Genomic DNA, 21,586 nt, shown 5'->3' with positions numbered 1-21,586 from the left:
TCAATGCACAGTCAGGGCACATGCCTATACCGATTGGGCCTTTGGGAAAGCTGCTAATCATTGTTTCCTCAACTTCCTATTGTGTTCCCAGGCTTGTTCCCTTTTTTAGAAATATCCTGTTGCTGATTGTAGAGTCAAACAATAGCATTTGTCTGCCCTGTGACTTCCTGATCCTCCTCTTATCAATACAAGGGCAGAGCTGATCCAGGGAATCAGGAAGCAAAGAAGCCAGGATCCTCAGGCCAGAGCTGTCTGCACACTGGGGAGATGAAGGTCCCTGCAGCTGCTCTCTCCGTCCTCATTCTTGCTGCTACCCGCGGGTCCCCTGCCCATGGATCCCTGGCCCATGAATCCTGGCATGCTCGTGAGTTCAATGAGTCTTCTCACTGTGGAAATTAAGACTATTTCCTTCCCTCCAAAGTACGGGGGAGGGTGAGAAGACTCAGGGCTCAAAGGGCTTGTTTTCCTCCTCTACAGCATTTGCTGGCATCTCTTTGCTTCACATTTCCCCAGGTGGAGTTGTGTCTGAGGGCACCTAGGCCAAGAACAAAACAGGGCCAGGACCATTTCTCCCAGAAGTGGAGGGTTTGCTGCTTGCAGGAGGCGTCAGAGAGCACCCTCTCCCCTAGATGAGGTTTCTCCAGGACAAGGCAGGAGGAAGAGAGGTCATCTATGGAGGAGGGACCCATGGTCCTGTTAACGAAAACAAAACAAAACAAAACAAAACAAAAAAAAAACATTGAAACCTGTAAAGAATTTTTGTGAGTTTATTTGAGCCAAACTTTCGACATATGCCAGGAAGCAGAACCTCAAAGGATTGAGATAATGCTCCGAAGAATGGCGGGTTACATTTCTATATTTATACACTGCAATCAAAGGAGGGACATAGGTGGGTTACATGAAATTCATTGGTGATGGAGTAAGGAAGTGGGAGAAAGCAAAGTGGTGGGAAACTCCTGGGATTGGATAAAAAATAAAATGATGGACGTGTACTCAGGTGAGTGCAGGAACAATTAACATAATAAGGAAGGAATTTGAGGCATTTGTCCTGGAGCCCACCACATTCGGTTTTCCCCAGGGGCTTCGGAAAAAGGGAAGTTACAAGTTACCCAGACATCTCACAGATATGTTATCTTAGAAACAAAAAGGCAAATGGGCTCAGTAAAAAGACTGAAGTTGATTTTTGTCTGGGAAAATATCTGGGACATGACTACCTACTATAACCTGTTAGATATTTAATTTTCAAACCATCTTTTGTGGTTATCTTAGGTCACTGGGTTTGCAAGACTGCCATGCAGGCCTTCCCTGAGCTTGTCAGTTTAGCATGTGGCTCTTTTCTTTCACAGCCCAAACTGATCTTCCCTATAGGTGTTCACCATCTTCAGCATCCTTCCCCTTTCCCCATGTCCTCTAAATAGGGTGAATGGAGCCACTGAGCAGGTCTGTGCCCTCCAGCTGCTTTTAAATATATGCCACAACTAAACATTTACCTTCTTTAAAAAAACACATAAGTGTTTTATTGATTTTTAGAAGGGCAGGAAGGAAGAGGGATGGAGAGATAGAAACATCTATGAGAGAGAGGGTGCACAGCCTCTACCGGGGATTGAGTCTGCAACTTTGGCATGTGCCCTGACCCAGAATTGAACCAGTGACTATTGGTTCCTGGGTCAACACTCAACTGCTGAGTTACACTGACCAGGTCATTTACCTTGAGAGTGCATTATGGCAGTGTTTTTCAACATTTTTTGGGCAAAGGCACACTTGTTTCATGAAAAAAATCACGAGGCACACCACCATTAGAAAATGTTAAAAAATTTAACTCTGTGCCTATATTGACTATATATAAAGTAATTCTCTTGAATAGGAATCAAATAAACACAAAGAAAGTATTTTATAATTACTTTATTATGAAATATTAAGTAAACAAAATAGTGAAAAATTATAAAATTCTTGTCTTGTCTGCACCTACGGCACACCAGGCAACATCTCGCGGCACACTAGTGTGCCGCGGAACAGCGGTTAAAAAACGCTGCATTATGGGATTCAACTGATGCCTCACCACTCTCAGTTCTGTTTGGGAGAAACAGACAAGAAGGAAAAAAAAATCACTGGGAGGCAGCATTGTCTCAGTTTCTCTATTTATCCCATTTCTCAGCTAACTCCCTACCCCAGAATGGGAATGAAACACATGACTCTTCTGTGTGAGGGTGAGAGGGCAGGGCGGGCCGAGGATGAGCTCCCGACTCCGCCCCGCAGGGCGGAGTTATCACTAGCCCTCACCCAACCAATCAGGGTTAGCCGAGGCAGTGACATCACCACTGACTGGAGTAAAATCCCTGGACTGGGAGAAGTTCGCGCTCTCTTCCGCCATGCTGCCAGCGTGGGTGGGAGGGGCCCATGCTAGCATGGAGAAGGCTCTTTTGTTTATTGCATCTGACTCGGCTCCCTGGTGGTCCTTGGGAATCACGAAGTCTGGGCATAATAGATGGGGGAATTCATCCGGAATCCCCGGCCAGGACCATTAGGGGACCCAATCCGGAGAGCCTGACTGGCCGCGGTAGGTGTGTGCGCGCTCTGGAGGGACGTAAAACCCCTCATGGAATTGGTGCCCGAAGACGCCTGGTGGACGCACCATGAAGGCTACGGGCAGGAGGATCAGAAGACGTTCTGACCTCCCTGGAGGGCCCTAGAGGGACCCTCATGTGGGGAGAGGGATAAGCCTCTCCCGGGACGAGGTGAGCGGCGTGAGCCGTTGCCTCACCTGCGGAAACCTTTCCCAGGTCTGAGTTTGGTATCTGTGGGCGACATGGAGCCCCAGGATGGAGCTGGCAATGTGTGGCCGGTGTGGTGGTGCGGGGCCCCCTGGCGGCGTTGGGTTGGAGGGAGGGCTCCGGCGGGGCTCAGTCTGCGCATTGGAGCGCGGCTGGGCAGTGGTGGCCTCGCTCGGGGAGCAGGCACCTGGGTTAATTTGTTGGCTGCCTGGAGAAGGGGAGGCGGAGCCGGGAAGCCGCTGGGGAGACCCGAGCTTTCTCCTCTGGGACCACCTGAGTAGCGTGGCTGGGGCTGCGGCCGAAGCAGCCTCATTCAGGGGGCCTGGGCCCGAGGGGCCTGGGCCGGCATGGAAGCATCTGGCACGGGGATATCCGGTAATGGAGAAGAGCTCAAGGGCAAATCTCTGTGCTCAGTAAAGTGATAGGCCAGTTCAAAACGAGTGCGCATAGTTTTGGGCTGTGCTTAAAACTTTTCTGTGTACAGAATGAGCTTTAAACATGGTGGAGATAACTGGAAGATAAATTAAAACTGGTTCCCCAAGACATTGTAAGCAGCTTTTGAAATTCTCCCGCCATGAGGCGGAAACTAGAGGGTAATGGTAACAAGTTTATGTGAATGGTGGTGAATGGCCATGAATGGTGGTGAATGGCCGGGAGTCTTCAGCTAAAGAATGTGTTCATTTGCATTTGAATGCTGAAAAAAAAATGTGTTGCTGAAACTTTACCCTAAGTAAGCAGGATGTATTAAAAATGTAATGTTATTAATCTAAGAAATGCCAAATTTATTTGACTTGCCAGCTTTAAAAGTTCAAAGTATAAATTGAATTAGGTTAAAGTAAATTGCAGTAACTAGATGCCTAGAATATGGCAGGCTAAACTGTATTATATGTGTTTAGAATAAGCAGTAATGATCAAAGATCTCAAGGATTGATTTATTCTCATTTGTCAGATGAAAAAGTATGTAATGCTTACACTTAAAAAAAATTATTTTAAGTCAGTGATGCCGTATTTTTTTAAGTCAGTTTTTCTAAAATAATGTTTAATGTAACATATGAAACTTTTATATTTGATTTGTTTTGTTTTGCTTTTCTCATATGCCATTGTTGTTGAATTTGGGCTTGTACCTGCATCTTGTATTTTGTTTAAACTTTGGGAATCATTTTTGGTTTCAGTCATGTGTATAGATTTAAGTAGACTTCATCACAAAGGTTTATAATTTATTTAGAATTGTGTTAAAACAATGTGAAAACAATTATTTGTATGATTTAACCCCCCGAGACTGCTTGGACAATTTTCACCAATGTTCTGCTGGGGGAGTAGAGGAGGCTTAGAAATGCAGATAAATCTATATCTGTAGGGAAAATGTGGCATTTTACATTTCAGGTGGCTGGAGGCCTGGGAACAGTACTGGACCTGCTCCCTCCTCCCTTGCCTTTTCTTTAAAATTTGAAGCATGGTTATGTATTTTTGGAAGATAAGATTTTTATAAAAGTTATAGAGAGTATGTCCTGACAGGTTAGCTAGGAGAGGCAAGCCTGTTAGTTTCCTGATGGGCATTGGGACACCCTATTTAGTCTTGAAAGAGCCAATAGGACCCGTACATCAGCCCAGGAAGCCACCGGACAAACTGCCTGTTTTCCTTGGACATCAAGAAGGACTGTGGTCCTCGGAAGGAACACGTACTGGGGGAATGCAGCTGATGAACTGGTCCAAAGTGGAACAATGGGTCCTTGGGGAGCTAAAGAAGGCTCTCATCTCAGCAGCTGCCCTAGCCTTGCCGGACGTCACAAAGCGCTTCCACCTCTACGTGAGTGAGGTAAGAGGCATTGCCAAAGGGGTTCTCACTCAGACTCTAGGTCCCTGGAAGAGAGACTGGACCCTGTGGCAGCAGGGTGGCCAGCGTGCTCCCAGGCGGTGGCCACCACAGCACTGCTGGTGAAGGAGGCAGATAAGCAGACTCTGGGCCAGGAGCTATAAGACTCTGGCCATCAACCCTGCCAGCCTGCTTCCAGTTGATGATGGAGGAACCCATTCATGGCTGCACAGAGGTAACAGACAACAAGGTACTGTTCACGGATGGGAGCAGTTACATTCAGGATGGGACCTGATATGCAGAGGCAGTGGTAGTTACCCTGGACCACACCATTTGGGCACAGTTCCAGAACTTTTGGCCTTAATCCAGGCCCTTTGATGGAGACACTGTGCCATCCACAGAGAAAAGAGGGTTACCAACTGCAGCCAGAAGGAATTGGCTGACCAGAAGCAAGCCACTGAAGGACCAGATGGTTGATGGACCCTCCAGATGACAAGACTGTTGGTCCCAGAGGCTCTAGGTCAGAGTTGCCCGGTGACACCAGGTTAAGTGTCACCAAGACTTCTGAACATCTGTGAGGCAGAGTTGCTAGAAGTACTGTCTGTGCACAGGTAAATGCTAAGCAAGTCCTTACAGGCTCTGCAGTTTGCTTGTTCCAGATGCACTGCCAGTGCCCACCGCAGACCCTGTAGCCCTGGAATTCAATGTGGGTAAAGAAATTCGCTGTTCAAGGACTCAAAGGGATGCTGCACTGTTATCCTGAGCACGCCCACTGCTGTTGAAGTAGATGGCACCCAGACCTGACTACATGACTCCCAGCTCCTGCATGGCCTGGATCCTGGCAACTACAGGCCAGGAGGAGAACTGATGCCTGCAGGAGGGGAACTGGACTTCAGTGAGGACAATACTGATGGGAACTGTGGTACTAAGGGTCTTGGTAACTGTATTTGTTGTTTATGCTGAAAGGAAGTAGGCTGAGACTAGGCACATTAGACAAGGGGGGAATGAGAGGGCAGGGCGGGGTGAGGATGAGCTTCCAACTCCGCCCCGCAGGGCGGAGTTATCCCTAGCCCTCACCCAACCAATCAGGGTTAGCCAAGGCAGTGACATCACCACCAACTGGAGTAAAATCCCTGGACTGGGAGAAGTTCGCGCTCTCTTCCGCCATGCTGCCGGCGTGGGTGGGAGGGGCCCATGCTAGCATGGAGAAGGCTCTTTTGTTTATTGCATCTGACTCGGCTCCCTGGTGGTCCTTGGGGATCATGAAGTCTGGGCATAACAAGGGCAGATACTCTAACCCTGTGGTCAGCAAACTGTGGCCCTCGAGCGACATGTGGCTCTTTGGCCCCTTGAGGTTTTACCAAAGGCCAACTTAGAAATACCCTAATTAAGTTAATAACAATATACCTACCTATATAGTTTAAGTTTAAAATTTTTTTCTCTCAAAGAAATTTCAATCGTTGTACTATTGATATTTGGTTCTGTTGACTGAGTTTGCCGATCACTGCTCCAAACTGTTTGTAGGGCTTAGAACCCAGATGGCAGAGGTACCCAAGAAGATCAATACAAAAGTTGTTCCTTGAAAGGTTTAATAATTCAAGCGCTATTTTTAGTGTCACATGAGGCTCATTATAATCACTTCTCTTAAGCCAAAAAGAATCCATTTGCTAAAGAGCACCATTAATTAGCTTAATAAGGTTAGTGACATACAAGGCTCTAGGTGCCATGGATGAAGGATTATAGTTGAGTTTTTATAGAAAAGATCATCTTATATCTCAATAAATGGAATTATTAGGCAAGCATTTCATTTTTGACAAGGCAGATGAAGAGGTATTTATTTTGTAATTACTCAAGTTAGGGCATTTCTGGTATACATACATTTTTTTTCTAACTGCACACTTAACAATAATTTTTAAAATATGTTTTTAGTGATTTCAGACAGAAAGGGAGAGGGAGACAGAAACATACTGATAAAAGAGAATCACTCAGGATTGAGCCTGCAACGCGGGCAAGTGCCCTGACCCGGAAGCAAATCATGACCCTCTGGTTCATGGGTCAACCTTCAAACATGAAGCCATATTGACTGTGCTTAACCATCATTTTATTTTTTAAATATGTTTTATTGATTTCTAAGAGGATGGGAGAGGGAGAGAGAGATGGACAAATCAATAGCATGTCCCCTACCGGGGGGGTCAAACCCATAACCTGGACATGTGCCCTTGACTGAAATAAAAACTGGGACCATTCACTCCACAGAACAATGCTCTATCCACTGAGCCTAACCAGATAGGCTTAATCATCATTTTAAACATTTATTTTTAATATTGATGTAACAATACCTTCATTGAGATCTTTAACACCAGTCTGCTCTCTTAGTAACTTTTTAAAACAAATTTTTTTTTTATTGATTTTTTTTTTACAGAGAGGAAGGGAGAGAGATAGAGAGTTAGAAACATCAAAGAGAGAGAAACATCAACCAGCTGCCTTCTGCACACCCCCTGCTGGGTATGTGCCTGAAACCAAGGTATATGCCCTTGACTGGAATCCACCTGGGATCCTTCAGTCCACAGGCTGACACTCTATCCACTGAGCCAAACAGGATAGGGCTTAATATGTTCTTAATAACACTGTTTGCACAACTCATCTGATTAGTTAAACATTTAATGTATAATTTAGGTTATACATTAAATGTTTAATTTAGATTATATTGTCAAAAAATTCTGAGTTAATTACTTTTAAATTAATGTAAGTGTTCTATATTTACTGTCCTATGGAAGACAATTTGAGGTTAAGCTGAATTCCTCTCTTCTTTCACATCCCTTCAAAAGTGTAAAAGTCATATGGGTTGTAAAAACATACACCATAGGCCCAAGTTGATCCCTGGGCCCTAAACATAAATATAAACATAAGCAGATGGTATATGAACACTTATAACACAGGGTTAATATGGATGTGTATAATGATTCACATCTCATTACCACTTTTCCTCTATAACTAAAACGTTTTTCCCATCTACATCTTATCTCTCTATAATAATAAAAGTATAATATGCTAATTAGACAGGAGGTCATTCCAGACATTTTTCCTGTCAAAGCCTGAGCCAGAGGGAAGCCAGCCCAGGTCCCGGGTGCCTGCAGACAGCCAGAGGTGGGAAGCCCGGGGTCCCGGGTGCCACAGGGAAGCTAGTCTTGGCAGACAGGGGAAGGAAGGCCTACTCTTGCAAGAATTTTTGTGCACCAGGCCTCTAGTATGATTATAAAATGATTAGAAAATGCATTGCAGATATTAAGTGCTAGAGATGGGCTGGATCCCTAAACAACTTACTTGTAGCATTTTATTGCTGGGAGAAATTGTAGAGATCACCTGATTTGAACCCCTTCTTTATTTTTATTTAACTAAAAACTCACAAATAAATATAATTTATAATTAACAAAGGCTGGCAACTGAGCCTTAGTTTTGCCCCTGCCACTTCCAATTCACACTGAAATTTTCAAACAGCCATGGAACACCCATCAGCCACTACTTAGTTCCCACCATTAGCATTGCTATTCATGCTTTATCACCCATCTTCCATATAACCATCTATGTTATTTCTCATGAATTTCAAACCAAGCCCTGCAGACCATTTTGAGATACTGTCTTCTCTGGTTCTCCCCTCACCCTTGCCTTGCAGCAAGTGAGCCATCCCCGATGTCTCTGGAGAGGGATGTGGCTGAGAGGAGAGCAGGAGCAGCCCTGGGTCTGCCTTGCTTTTGTTTCAAAAGTGTCCACACCTGGGGAGAGAGGATTTGTGGACAGACAGTGTCTGTTGCAAAAAGTAAAGGGAGAAGGGTTCCCTGGGAGATAGGGGTGGACTCTCTGGGCCTGGGCTAGGTGTGAGAGTAAAGGCAAGTGGGCAGAAGTGCAGGGTGCCTGTGCCCTGGGCACAGGAGAGCCCGAGGCCCACAGGCTGCAGGGAGGAGTGGCTGCTGGGCAGCTCAGGTCCAGGAACCGAGGACCAGATGTGTCGCCCATTTGCCTTGATGATGTGTGGGCTGCCCCTGTGCCCAGTTAACGGGCTGAACAATGTTTCTCCAAGATCCTCATGTTGAAGGCCCAATCCCTAGTAACCATGGGCTGTACCTCTATTTCAGGACAGAGCTTTTCTTCAGGTAAGAGGAAAGGAGACTATCAGGGTGGGGATTCCTTATGTGAAGGGGAGCCTGGGACACAAGAGGGAAGCCAGAGAGCAAGGCCAAGGACAGCCACTTTGGGAGAACAGACCTTGATCTTGGATTGCCAGCCTCCAGAACTGTGAGAAAATACATTTCTCCTCCTCCTCCTCCTCCTCCTCCTCCTCCTCCTCCTCCTCCTCCTTGTCCTCCTCCTCCTCTTCCTCCTCCATTTCCTCCTCCTCCTCCTTTTTCTTCTTTTCTTTCTCCTCATTTTCCTCCTCTTCCTCCCTTCTGTAATAGGTCTCTGTAATAGCCAAGTACATTCAGGATATTTCTGAACCTTTCTGACCATGATATGACTCATCTCTGCAACAACTGACAGGCTTTGAGGTCACATACAAGTTTTTTTTTTTCTTTTCCTTTTTTTATAAATATGTTTTAATTGATTTTAGAGGTAGAGGGAGGGAGAGAGAGAAACACTAATGATAGAAATATCATCAGCTGCCTCCTGCACGCCCCCTACCGGGGATCAAGCCCAAAACCCAGGCGTGTGCCCTGGCCTGGAACTGAAGGGGACCTCTCGGTGCATGGGCCTATGCTCTATGGGATGACCCACAAGGGCCTGGGCTAGAAAAGAATGTGGTGGGTTAAGCCCCAGCCCCTGGCATTTGGTTTGGGCATCCAGAGCAGACTGCTTCAGCCCATGTCCAGACCCTGACTTGGCCCCCGGGTACTGGAGCTCCTGAAATTTCAGAGAATTCATAGGTGTGAGTTTTCTGCTAACTAGTGGCTCAAATGAAGGAATAAGACACATCCTGTGTGTGTATGTGTGTGTGTGTGTGTGTGTGTGTGTGTGTGTGCGCGTGCGCGCGCGTGCGTGTTACACAGCTGATGTTTTCATTGATAGTCATCCCCAGCACACAGTTCAGCAGCTGATTTGGACGAACACTCAGAGGAGGCTTCTCTCAGAGCAGGTGGCATGCTCGGATCTAGGAACGTTTCTAGATTCCCAGGATGGCCTGGTGAGGGGGCGGGCAGAGCTAGGGAAGACAGGAGTGGGCGCAGAGACCATGAATCTAAATGTGCAAATCCTCTAGTCCACATGTGTCAAACACAAGGCCCGCGGGCCAAATCCGTCCCGCCAGGCCTTGCAATGTGGCCTGCACCGCGCTGTCATCACTGCACTCCGCTGCGTTTCCATCACAATGACAGTTTATGACTGTTCAGTAAACCATTCGGCCCGCGATTTAGGCTGGATTTTAGATTTTGGCCCCTTCTCTGATTGAGTTCGACACCCCTACTCTAGTCCTCCAACGCCCCTGCTAGTGTAGCCCTTAAGAGCCCCGTTTCACAGGCAGAAACAGACAGGAAGGAGACCCCAGCTTGAGATGACAAAGGTGATGAGTAACAGAGTTAGAGTGAAAAGCCAGGCTGCCCAGTCCCCCAGTCTCCATCCCCCCACGTCAGCATGTCACCCTCACGCAGTTGCTATGGTGAGGCAGGCCTCCTCTGAGAAGGGCCTGGAGGTGGCCTGGAATCAGCAACAGGCGCATTGTTCCCTGAGAACTGAACTCCCTGTGGGGGGGGAAGGAGCCAGGTTCTCGGGGCGCCCCTGAAATTTCCAGAAGCCCCCACAGGGGGCCAGGATGTGGAGGAAGGCGCTATTGGTCTGGAGCCTCAGGTTCCCAAGGACCTGCCCCTCAGCCAAGCCTGGCCACCTGCTTTTGGGGCTGCAGCGCGTGTGGTGGGCACGAGGCTCACTAAAGGCTCCTGGTCCACGTGGGAGTCCCACGTGGCCCTGAGCACAGGGCTGTGCATCCTCTGCAGCAGGAGAGTCAGGACATGGTGGGGGGAAGGGGGGAGATGAACTTCTTTGTTTAAAATCAGGGGCATAGAGTGGGAGGGGATTGATAATTCTCAGGGGGAAAGCGGTGTCTGTGTGGAGAATACAGGAAGAGAATAGACAAAAATCATATATCTATGGATGAGGACAGCGGAGGGGAGGGGGGGGGTAAGGGCAGAGGGTGGAGTGGGGACCAAATGAAGGGGAGCTATAGGAGTAGGGAAGAAGAAACAATTGAAATAATCTGAACAATAAAGATTTATTTTAAAATAATAAATAATAAAAAAAAGAGTTTAAATATTTAGTCTTCCTCCAACTTGCAGTGGCCACACCCATTCTAGCACTAATTTGTTACCAAGTATGGCTGGCAGACAGGTGGGCAACTCCCTCGTCCCTCAGACCTTTCTGGGCATGAGCCTAAACTGCCCTCGTCCAGTCCCTTCCCCCAGCCATCAACGGGGACTGACTTGGCAGTGTCAAAGTCAGCTTCTGCCAGAGCTGTGTGAAAGGCATGCCTGTATCTCGCCTTCTCTCTCCTCCCTTCCGGTTAGATAATGGCCAGGTTAGACAAAGGCATCGAGATCCCAGAGGGAGGGCCTTGGGGCTTCAGCCTGAACATGCAGCCCCGGGGTCATCCAGGCTGCACTCTCAGACCCCCCAGTTGGTTGGTTTACTCTCAGGGACCTGGGGGTTCCAGAGAACCCTTCAGCGTGGCGCTCTCATTTGAAGGCATCTGACAGGATCTGCACAGTCGCCAGGCCACAGGACCATGCCCCCTCCCCCTGCAATCTGCTCATGATCTCCCAAGGGACCAGGGTCCGCCCAGCCCAGCCTCAGACCCAGTGACATTCCCCACCCAAGGCTGGAGCAGAGGAAGTAGCCAGAGGCTGGGAAGGAGCCTCCAGCGAGTCTGAGCAAAACCAGTAAAACCTGGACAAAATCCGCAGAACCTGGAATCTCAAAACAAAGACAAGAAAGTGCGTAAGCAGGAGGGCGGGCTCTGTCCTCCCAGGGCCGGAGGCAAAGCATGGCTGTGCGGCTGCTGCCATGTTTGTAGAAACATGAGCATTAGGGTTCTCCAGAGAACCAGCAGCATGTGCGTGTCCATGTGTGTATGCTTGTGTGTGAGTGTGCATGTGTGTGTGAGTGTGTGTGTATGTGTGTGTGTGTGTGTGTGTGTGTGTGTGAGTGTGTTTGTATGTATGTGAGTGTACCTGTGCATGTGTGGTGTGTGAATGTGTGTGAGTGTGTGTGAGTGTCTGTATGCTAGTGTGTGTGATTGTGCGAAGTGTGTGTGTGGTGTGTGAGTGTGTGCTGTGAGAGAAGGGTTTATTGTAAGAATCTGGCTCATGTGATGTGGAAGCTGGCAAGGTGAGAGCTTGCAGGTAGCCAGCAGGCCAGGCCGGAGGCCACATGGTGTGTGGCAGATGCCCTCTCCTTCTGAGACAGTCCGTCTTTCACCCATTCAGGCCTTGACTGATGAGGTGAGGCCCACCCACAGGATGGAGAGCAATCTGCCCTCCCAAAGTCTCCTGAGGTAACTGTGTCTCCCAGCTAAAGGATACCTTCACAGGAACATCCAGGATCATGTTTGTGATAGATCCTCACTTCCTCCAGTTGATGGACCTACTTAAACTGCACCTGCAGCCAGACATTCCTGAGCACTGAACCACCAATCAGCACCTGCCAAATACCCTAAGCCCCCAATTCCAAAGTCCCTAGGTCCCTAATTATAGGCCTTACATGAAACCACCAATCAGCATGTGCTGAGTGCCCTAAGCCCCCTCCTTTCTCCTCCCCTTAAAAGTGCATGAACCCAGGCCCTCGCTCTGACTGTGTCCTGGCATCCTGGTCTCTGGCCCTCTCTATTTCATCTTTCAGTTTGACTAAGTATCTGGGTACCCTGGTCTAAGCAAGTTTTCACAGATAATTGACTGTCACATATTGGTTTAAATGGACTCATTTTAGAAAACAGTTAAAAAGTAGTCTTGTCCTAGCCAGTTTGGCTTGGTGGATACAGTGTTGGTCAGTGGACTGGAGGGTCCCAGGTTTGATTCCGGTCAAGGGCACATGCGCTGGGTTGTGGGCTCAATCCCCAGTGGGGGATGGGCAGGAGGCAGCCAATCAATGATTCTCATCATTGATATATATATATATATATATCTTTCTCTCTCTCTCTCTCTCCCCCTCTACCTTCCTCTCTGAAATCAATAAAAATATATATATATATAAAAATTTAAAAGTGGTCTTGTCTGATGCTGGGAGGGAGGGTTGAAGGGGGTAGGGCCTGTGCCTGCTATCCCTGGCTGCAGACAGGCCCAAAGAGCCGGGCCTTGCTGACTAGAGGCATCTGATAAAAGGCAGGAACAGCTGCAATTTATTGAGCACTTGCTGTGTACTGGGCACCCCACTAAGTGCTGTTCAAGGATGATCTCATTGGGGATCATCTGGCCCCATCTGGCCAGACCCTGCAGGCAGCCCCGCCCTGTCTGGGACACCTCACCTCCCAGCACTCTAACCCAGACAGCCAGCCATGCTGCTCTGCTCCACACACTGGGGATGTCTTCCAGAGGAAGGTGGGGCCCAGTTCCTCTTCCTCTGGAAACTGAGCCAGGGCCCTCTCTGCTCTCCTCTCTCCTCACCCTAATCCCTGTGTCCATCTCCCCCACTCCCCCCTCCCCGCCTCCATCCCCCTCCCCCTTCCTGCAAATGAGTGGGCCATGTGGTCTAGACCAGGGAATTGCAAAGGTAAGAATATCTGGGAAGAAGGATCAGTTGAGTTTAAAGACCTAATGCCACCTGGTGGTCAATAATGCCACCTTTTCTTGGTTATGTATGTTACCTGCCCTTCATAAAGGAGAGGAGGATATGTTCAGAGGATTGCAAATGCCTGACTAGTAATGATTTAAGACAATGGTCGGCAAATGGCGGCTCTCTAGCCACATGCGGCTCTTTGCCCCTTGAGTGTGGCTCTTCCACAAAATACACTGCCTAGGTGAGTCTATTTTGAAGAAGTGGCATTAGAATAAGTTTAAGTTTAAAAAATGTGGCTCTCAAAAGAAATGTCAGCATTGTACTGTTGATATTTAGCTCTGTTTACTAATGAGTTTGCCATCCGCTGATTTAAGACAATATGGCAAGCTCCTGTTTTACAAGAGAAAAAAATGCATAAAAGATCTTGAATGTTACTTTATGTTCATATTTATTTCATTTTCTTTCTCTCTCTTACTCTCCCCCCACATCTTTCTCTTCCTCTCCCCCTCTCTCCCTGTAGCTAAAGGGAGCTGGTAGCAGCCACTCACTTTGCAGCTCAGCTGGTAAAGTGCCTGGAGAGCAGCCAGTGGCCTGGGCTTAATCTACTGATGAGTCATCAATTTCTTTCTCACCCAAAACATCTGGTTTAGGGTCCTGAGTTATGAGCTAATATTAAATATAAAAGTTTATGGCATCACATATATAATACTGTTGATTAGAAACATCAAGAAAAGTAATTGACTGGAGGGGACTTGGTGTGGCCAGCTGGTTGAACATCTGGATGGGATCCAAGGGGCCTGCCTTGAATTCCCAGTTCACCTATTTTTTTCTTAGTCAGAAATATCTGGTCTGGGATTTCTAAGGTTTTGACTCTCCTTGGCTGCTACTTTTCCAAGCGCTTTATGCATAAAACTGGGAGTGTGTATTTCAGTTCACTGTAAAAGACTGAAATAAAGTAATTATAGTTTTTAATATCCTCTCATGCATTCATTCATTAGACAGTTTACTGATTTGCATTTCTATTTCCTCAGCTGCGCGGTGCTGCTGGCTGTGACCACGAGGTGGCAGTGTGCACTCACTCTCAGCCCTGTGAGGAAGGAGGCCCCTACCTGGCTTCCATCTGTTCTGCAGCTGAGCAGCCCCACAGGGGGAAGAGTTCCTACCAGGATGGCTTTGTTCTCAGGGGCTTTGCTTGACATGCGTTAGTTAGTTCTCCACAAAATTCCTGGGCCAACCGCTTCCCTGTGACCAAGAGCCCCAAGTTCACCAGGCCCTTGGGTGACCCTCTGTGTTCTGCTTGTAAATAGCTGCTTCCAGCCATGACCCCATGGGTCTCTCCATGCCCCTTGATACCTTGGTGTCTGGGTTTGAGAAGCACCGTGATTTCTTTTCTGGAATCTCTTCTCCAACAGCTTCTTTAAGATAGTGGTCTGTAATCTGCGGCTTGCGAGCCACATGCAGCACTTTGGCCCCTTGAGGGTAGCTCTTTCACAAAATACCACGGCCTGGGCAAGTCTATTTTAAAGAAGAAGCATTAGAAGAAGTTGAAGTTTAAAAAATTTGTCTCTCAAAAGACATTTCAATCGTTGTGCGGTTGATATTTGGCTCTGTTGACTATTGAGTTTGCTGACCACTGGGCTAGGACATCAGGCAGAGACTAGTTTCCATTTTGTGCACCAACTCTGATTGGCTGAGAGGAGCTGCTTCATGTGATGTTAAGAAGCAGTGGCCTCAGGTCCAGGCTCCGGGAGCAAGAATGCTGTGATGCCAGATGGGCAAAGTCTGTTCCGTATCTGCTACCCTTTCACGTCCCCATGTGGTCTGGGAGGGCAGCTGGAAGCTCCTGATAGGTTATGGTTACCTGTGTAACTAGCTAGTTACTGGTATTAGTAATGGGAAGAAAGCAGAGGGAGGCCAGACATGAGCACGGTCCCCTGGGCAGCTTCATCTGCAAGCTGCAACTTCATGCTCCCCGGGAGCCACAGCCCCTTCCCTGCAGGTAACCCAGGGTAGGGCTCCAACAAAGGGGGGGATGGGCACAGGTGACCTATGGAAAGGGCTTGCCTAGAGTCCACCTGGGAGAAAAGTCATTGGCTGGAGTAGGGATGGGGATGGTGGGGGTCAGTGAAGCCACTGTGAGGCTGTGGACTCTTGAAGGACTCAGGGGTTAAACTGACAGAGAATTCTCGCTCTTGATTGGCTTTTGCCCGCTGGCTCCCTGACCTCCACTGGCCCGTCCTGGCATCATAGCCACGTGGCCTTCAGCTGCCGCATGGCCCCTGGTCCTGTGGCCCCACACGCATGGGCTGCAGCTGGGCCCTCAGCCTGGGCAGCGCTCTGGTGCGGAGTGGGAACTCCGGGCAGCGGCCCACATTCCAGGCCTGCTCAGGGCAGGATGCACATTCGAGTGGCCAGACCCAGGAACAGGAGACTTTAAAACCCAGGGCTTCACTGCCAGGGAATAAAGATGCCTCCTCCTCCACGCACATCTCAGGAAAGTCCTTTGCTAGTGCCCCTGGGAGGCCTGCGCTTCCCCTGGTCCCAGGTGGGAGGCAGCAGGCGGCCCCAGCTGACACCCTCTGGTCTGACCCACAGGGCTGAGGACCACGTGCTCCTCCCCTCCCGCATGGCTCCAGCTTTGTGGCCAGAAAGCCATGGCTGGGGAAGAGCAGTGCACTCCCCGTGTTACACGCAGGGCCCTGTCCTCTGGGGGCCTGGACTCCGGGTAGAGGCAGGTCTGTGGCCTCCTTTTCCTAGGAGCACTGCAGGCCTGGCAGAAGCCATTCTTTCCTGAGCTGCTGCGTGCTGAGCACCTGATAAATGCTAACAAAAAGACAGACATGAGAAATTTATTACAAGTCTGTAAACTCTGGAAGCTGGTATTTTGAAAAAGATTCACGAAGAGCAGAGGCTTTCAAAATGCGGTCCAGGACCAGGCAGCAGCATTAGCCAAGAACTTGTTGCAGTGCAGACTCAGGTCCCTCACCCTGCCCCCCCCCCCCCCCCTCCAACCAGCTTCACCCAGCAAAGGTGTGGTGGTGGTGGGGGAGGGGAAGCTGGCTCTTCTGCCCAGGTCCTCTCTGGGGCCTGGTGCCCATTCAGGTTTCAGCAGCGCTGTGTTTGAGTAAACCCTTCCCTCTTTCTTCCCTCCTTCCTATCTTCCCTCCTCCCTCCCTACTTCCCTCCTCCTGCCTTCCTTTCTCCCTCCCTCCTTCCCTCCTCCTGCACTCCTTTCCTCCTCATTCCCATCTTCCCTCCTTCCCATCTTCCCATATTCCCTCCCTCTCTCCTTCCTTCCCTCCCTCCCTCCTCCTCTCCCTCCCTCCCTAGTTAATGAATTCCTTTGAGGAGTCAGAATATCATCTTCATTCCTGACCTCACAGAATTTACAAACTAAAGGTGACGACAGAATAAACCGGGTGCAGGGAGCGTGATGAGCCCTGTGACAGGAGCTCTTAGTGTGCTGTGGGACACATGTTGCAGGCACCTCGCCCAGCTTTGGACAAGAGGAGAGACCTGGGTTTGTGGACAGGAAAGGCCAAAGGGAAGAATAAAATGTTAGGACAGAAAATGTATGCAGTCAGTTCTCAGCCTTCATTTTGCTGCTCTGAATAAGTGCCTAAAGCCGCCTGTGTCTCTCACCAGCGCCCTTGCCCTCGTAGGTGGTGCTGGGCTGCTAGACAGCAGTCCAGGCTCACAAAGGCCCAGCAGGTGGAGGAGGATGAGTCCTAGCAGGGGGTGGAGTGTGGCAGGGCAGGGTCCAGATGCCTCCCTGAAGGGGCAGCTCTGCTCCAGCCAAGCATTGTCCCCTGAGACACACAGGGCCAGACAGTGCCAGATCTTTCCTTATGCAAATGAATCTGAAAATCTATATTTTATGTGAGATTTCCTGGAAACATTTATAAATTCTTTGTGGGCCAAAAAGGAGATTCGTGGGAAGTCAAATTTGGGCGCCTAGGAACCTTGGGCTGTCTGGGCATTTGTCTCTGTGACCGTCCTCTAGTGGTGAAAAGGGGGTGCTGCGCCTTTTGTTCTTCACAGAACAGAGGGAACCCATTTCCTACCTTCTTGAATTTGGACTTTGATTTCCAAAAACATATTGTTATGGGAAGGTTTAAAGTGCCACCTGCAAGGCCATGCTTCTTCCTGCTGGGATTCTTGTTCTGGCATTGAAAAGGGATTAGCAATCTGGAGAAAGGTTGTGTGTAACTGAAGTAAGAGTCCAGAGATGAAAGATAATTTTGAAAGACATTAGGGGTCAGAGCAGCTTTAGCTAAAGGAGCTAAGTTCTCCTTGTTTCAGGACCCCTTGCTTTTTATTAACACAATTTGTCCTAAAGCAAGGTGGAGATACACACTTCCAAGAGTAGAGTTTGGTACAGAAGCATTGTCAGATTGGAGAATAGCCTACAGCTGTTCAGGTATTTGGCCAGTAGGAGGCAATAACATGTAGATTAAGATGTCCTGAGCTGTTTGGAAGCAAACAATCATCTATTCAAATCTTTTCAGATTTTGGGAAATGCCTTTAGCCATTCCCACAGGCTATAGATAACATATGTGACTCAGCCCTTGTTGAATCCCCACGTTCCATCAACCTTTTGATGAAACTCTTTGCAATGATGACATGCTGGAACTGGCTTCCAGCACCTTTCCCTTCTGGGAGGTGTGTGGTGCTGAGAGATGCCATGGAGGCCTGGGGATTGGGGGAGGAGAGAGGACAGTGCAAGCCTGGAGGCCAGGCTGGAGGACCTGCCTTGCTGCTGGGAGCTGCATGGTGCAATGCCCTCTACAGAATTAAATGGATGAGCTCGTGGGCCTGTGTGGAGTCTGGGTCCGTAGTCCCTGAAGGAGCCTATGTGTCTGTAGGTGGAGCTGTGCTCTCAGCCTCTCATGGATGCTTCAGACTTCAGACTTTTCTTAAATGAACTTCTTGGAGGCTTTTGACATCAATCTCCACCCCCTCCCCGCCCTCCTAACTGTGTGCAGAGGTCTGCGTATTTTTCTTGGGGAGAGCTGCTGGCCTGAGCCATCCTCACAGGGACCAGTCACTCAGAAAGGGGAGGAAAAGTCTGCCCCTCAGGGCTTCAAACTTGAATGGTTTGGGGTGCTTTGGGGAGTGGAGTTTGTGTTAGAAGGCAGACAGCTGAGCCCTCTCCCTGAGTTTCTGATCCCAAGAAACTGCCTTTCTAACAGGCGTCCAGGCGCTGTTGAGGCTGCTGGGCCACAGAGGCACTGTGGGACCAGAGGAGCCTGCTGGGACCCTGCTGGGCAGAGCCAGGGTGACCTGGGCAGTCTCCTCCCTGGGCCTCCCCTGCCTTCCCTGCCAAGTGAGGCCCTTGGGCCGGGTTCCCTGTAAAGACCAGAACCTGTGCTCTTGCCCTCCTCCCTGGGAGATTTAGAGCTTGAGACATTGAGGGTCTTTTCATTTTGAAAACATTTCCTTTCAAGTTTCTTGAGGTGTGTTTTCACACATGCACCCGCTGTGTCCCCTCTGCGTGCTGTTAGATGAGATTCACAGAGGTGCCCCTGGATCAGTCCCGGGTCAGGACATGGGACAGCGGACCTCCCCGGGGTGTGGGGGGAGACTCCTCTTCATGAACTGACTCCTGTCCCAGTGGCCTCTGAACTTTCTCAATCTCCCTTCTCCTTTAGCTGTTGTGACAGACTTCTCCATGCTGCTGCCTCTCACAGCACAGTTACTCCTTCCCTGACAGCTCAGGGGCCAGGGTCTACACTGGGCTGGCAGGGCCAGGTTCCTTCAAGGCTCCACAGGAACCTCTTCCACCTCCCAATGCCTCCTGCTGGCCTGGCCCATGTGCTGACATCCCTCCGGCCTCTGCTTCAGTCCTCACATCTCCGGCCCTAACTCCTGCTTCTTAAGACTTGGTAATGGCCTGGCCAGTGTCGCTCAGGGGTTGGGCCTCGACCTATGAACCAGAAGGTCATGGTTTGATTCCTGGTCATTGCACATGCCTGGATTGTGGGCTTGATCCCCAGTGTGGGGCATGCAGGAGGCAGCTGATCAATGATTCTCCCATCATTGATGCATCTGTCTCCCTCTCACTCTCCCTTCCTCTTTAAAAATCAATAAAAATATATTTTTATTGATTTTTAAAGAGGAAGGGAGAGTGAGAGGGAGACAGTGAACCCAGGCTAATCTCAGCTCCCAGTCTTCACTTTCATTGCCTCCGCAAAGTCCCTTTTGCTACATGAGGTGATAGCTTCGCAGGCTCTGTGGAGTAGGACATGGACACCTTTTGGGGGCTGCTATCCAGCCCCCCCTCACATAGTAAGGGGGACTTGCAAACTCATGTCTGCTTTTCCACTCCTATTACATAAGTGCAAATAAAAATTATACCAGCTAATAGTAATTCTGTATTTGGTATGTGTGAGGTACTTTTTAAACACCTTATACACACTCTAAATTTTCTCCTCAGAGCAATTATATGAGGTGAGTGTCACTTTTATTCCTGTTTTATGGTGGAGAAAACTGAGATACAAAATGTCCCAGGCCACACAGCTGGGTGGCAGAGCAGGAGTGATGCAGGGAGCTCACACTGGAGTACCTCCTGCCAACTGTAGAATTCTCCCTCCCCCCAACTGGTGGGCGGAGTTATGACATTACTGGCATCTGTCACAGAGACATCCCAAAGACATTGAACCACCAATCAGCTTGTTTCAAAGTGCCCTAGAGCCCACCCCTTCCTGTTTCGCCCTGGGTCCAACCCTCTCTTGTTCCTCCCCTTAAAAAGACCCCCAGACCAGCCATGTGTTGCCTTCCCTTCATGTCTATCTGGAGGCAGTCCTGCTGGGTCCTTTCTCCCCTCCCCACTCCTTCAATTCTGATTTCTCTATGTCCATAATGAGTCCCGCTCATTACTAGGGAATAAACTTTACTTTGAAATGTCTTGGTGGTTAGTTTTCTGCTCCTCAAACCTTACACCAACCATGGTGCCTGCTCCTGTGCCTCTCGGAAACACCCCTCAGGTGTGCTTGGTGCGGCAGGTGGGGCCCGTTTCATTGCTGTGAGGGGATCAGAACACGCACCACAAAACACGATATGCTGTACATCAGGTGTTTCAAGCTGAAGGCAATTGAGAATTATCAGGTCAAGGAGGGCTCATGGACCTCCCCTTCCTACCTAACCGAGGACCATACATTTCCCATGAAAAAGTAGAATTCTGACACCAGTTCTGATGCAGGTTTTTTCACACCACCAGGCAATTATTCTACACCAGCTGGGTGCCCTGCAGTTAAATGCATTTCTCACTTTATCTACCCTGAGACAGCTTGGTCTTAAGGGACTGCCTTTCCCCACCTTCAGAGGCCAATGGCAAGCTCAGATGCCACCAGTGCTTCTGACGAACCCCCTCCTGGGCATCTATGGATTTGGTAGAGCAGCTCACAGAACTCAGGAAATCAGTTCACCTAGTAGAGTCCTGGTTTATTATAAAAGATATTAAAAGCATAGCTAAAGAGCCAGATGAAGAGATACACCAGGTGAGGTCTGAAATGGGACGAAGAAACTTCTGGCCCATCCATGGGTGGAGGCTGCGGCCCAGCCCTTGGACTGGTTCAGGTCCACAAACCTAGTGGCTCCCTGAACCCTCTTTTTGGATATTCTATTACTCAGGCATGATTGAGTCAATCATTGGCCAGTGGTGAATGCTTGGGACTGAAACTACAACTCTCTAGTCATGGCTAGTTCCTCTGGGAAATAGCCCCTTTTTCTCCTCCCTTCTTCCTCCCTCCGCCCTCCCCCCACCCCCCAGCCTTTAGGAAATTTCCAAAAGTCATCTCATTAATATAGACTCGGTCGTGGCTGAAGGGGCTTTTATGAAATCATTCTGCCATTATGGCTCTGCAGTGATTGCAAGACCTGAAGACTAAAGACCACGTGTTATGACAAAAGATGCTCCCGTTATTCCTGTTGCTTAGAACACTGATAACGTTTTGGGAGCTCTTAGCCAGGAATAAGGACCAAACTTTTCCCTGTGCCAGGAAAAAAAGAAGCTTATCACCAGAGATGGAGAGTTAACGTTGAGATGAATCTGTATAAATAAACCTACTAAAGTCATCCTTATCTCTCATACCTTTCCCCATCAGTTTCCTAGCCACTTTCTCTCAACCCACCACCCTCGCCAAATCCCCTTTTCCTGTTCTGGTAATAGTTTACTTACTAGATTACTGGGTTATTACAAAAGATATTATGTAAAGGAACAACCAGATGTTCATCCATAGCCACAATTTAT

At 48.8% G+C, this 21,586-nt stretch overlaps 1 long non-coding RNA gene across 1 annotated transcript; it reads right to left on the bottom strand.

The window, feature by feature from the left end:
- Nucleotides 1-222: 222 nt before the first annotated feature.
- On the bottom strand, nucleotides 223-20,289 carry LOC118726873. Its single transcript, XR_004990426.1, has 3 exons — nucleotides 20,276-20,289; nucleotides 5,393-5,396; nucleotides 223-361 (listed from the first exon to the last, which is right to left on the bottom strand). It is a non-coding gene; the product is annotated as an uncharacterized LOC118726873 (long non-coding RNA).
- Nucleotides 20,290-21,586: the final 1,297 nt, after the last annotated feature.

The sequence above is a fragment of the Pipistrellus kuhlii genome, unplaced genomic scaffold (genome assembly GCF_014108245.1).
Source record: "Pipistrellus kuhlii isolate mPipKuh1 unplaced genomic scaffold, mPipKuh1.p scaffold_m20_p_23, whole genome shotgun sequence".
NCBI lineage: Eukaryota > Metazoa > Chordata > Mammalia > Chiroptera > Vespertilionidae > Pipistrellus > Pipistrellus kuhlii.
Note: the sequence above shows the minus strand (reverse complement) of the source record. Positions and strands in the feature narration are given on the sequence as shown.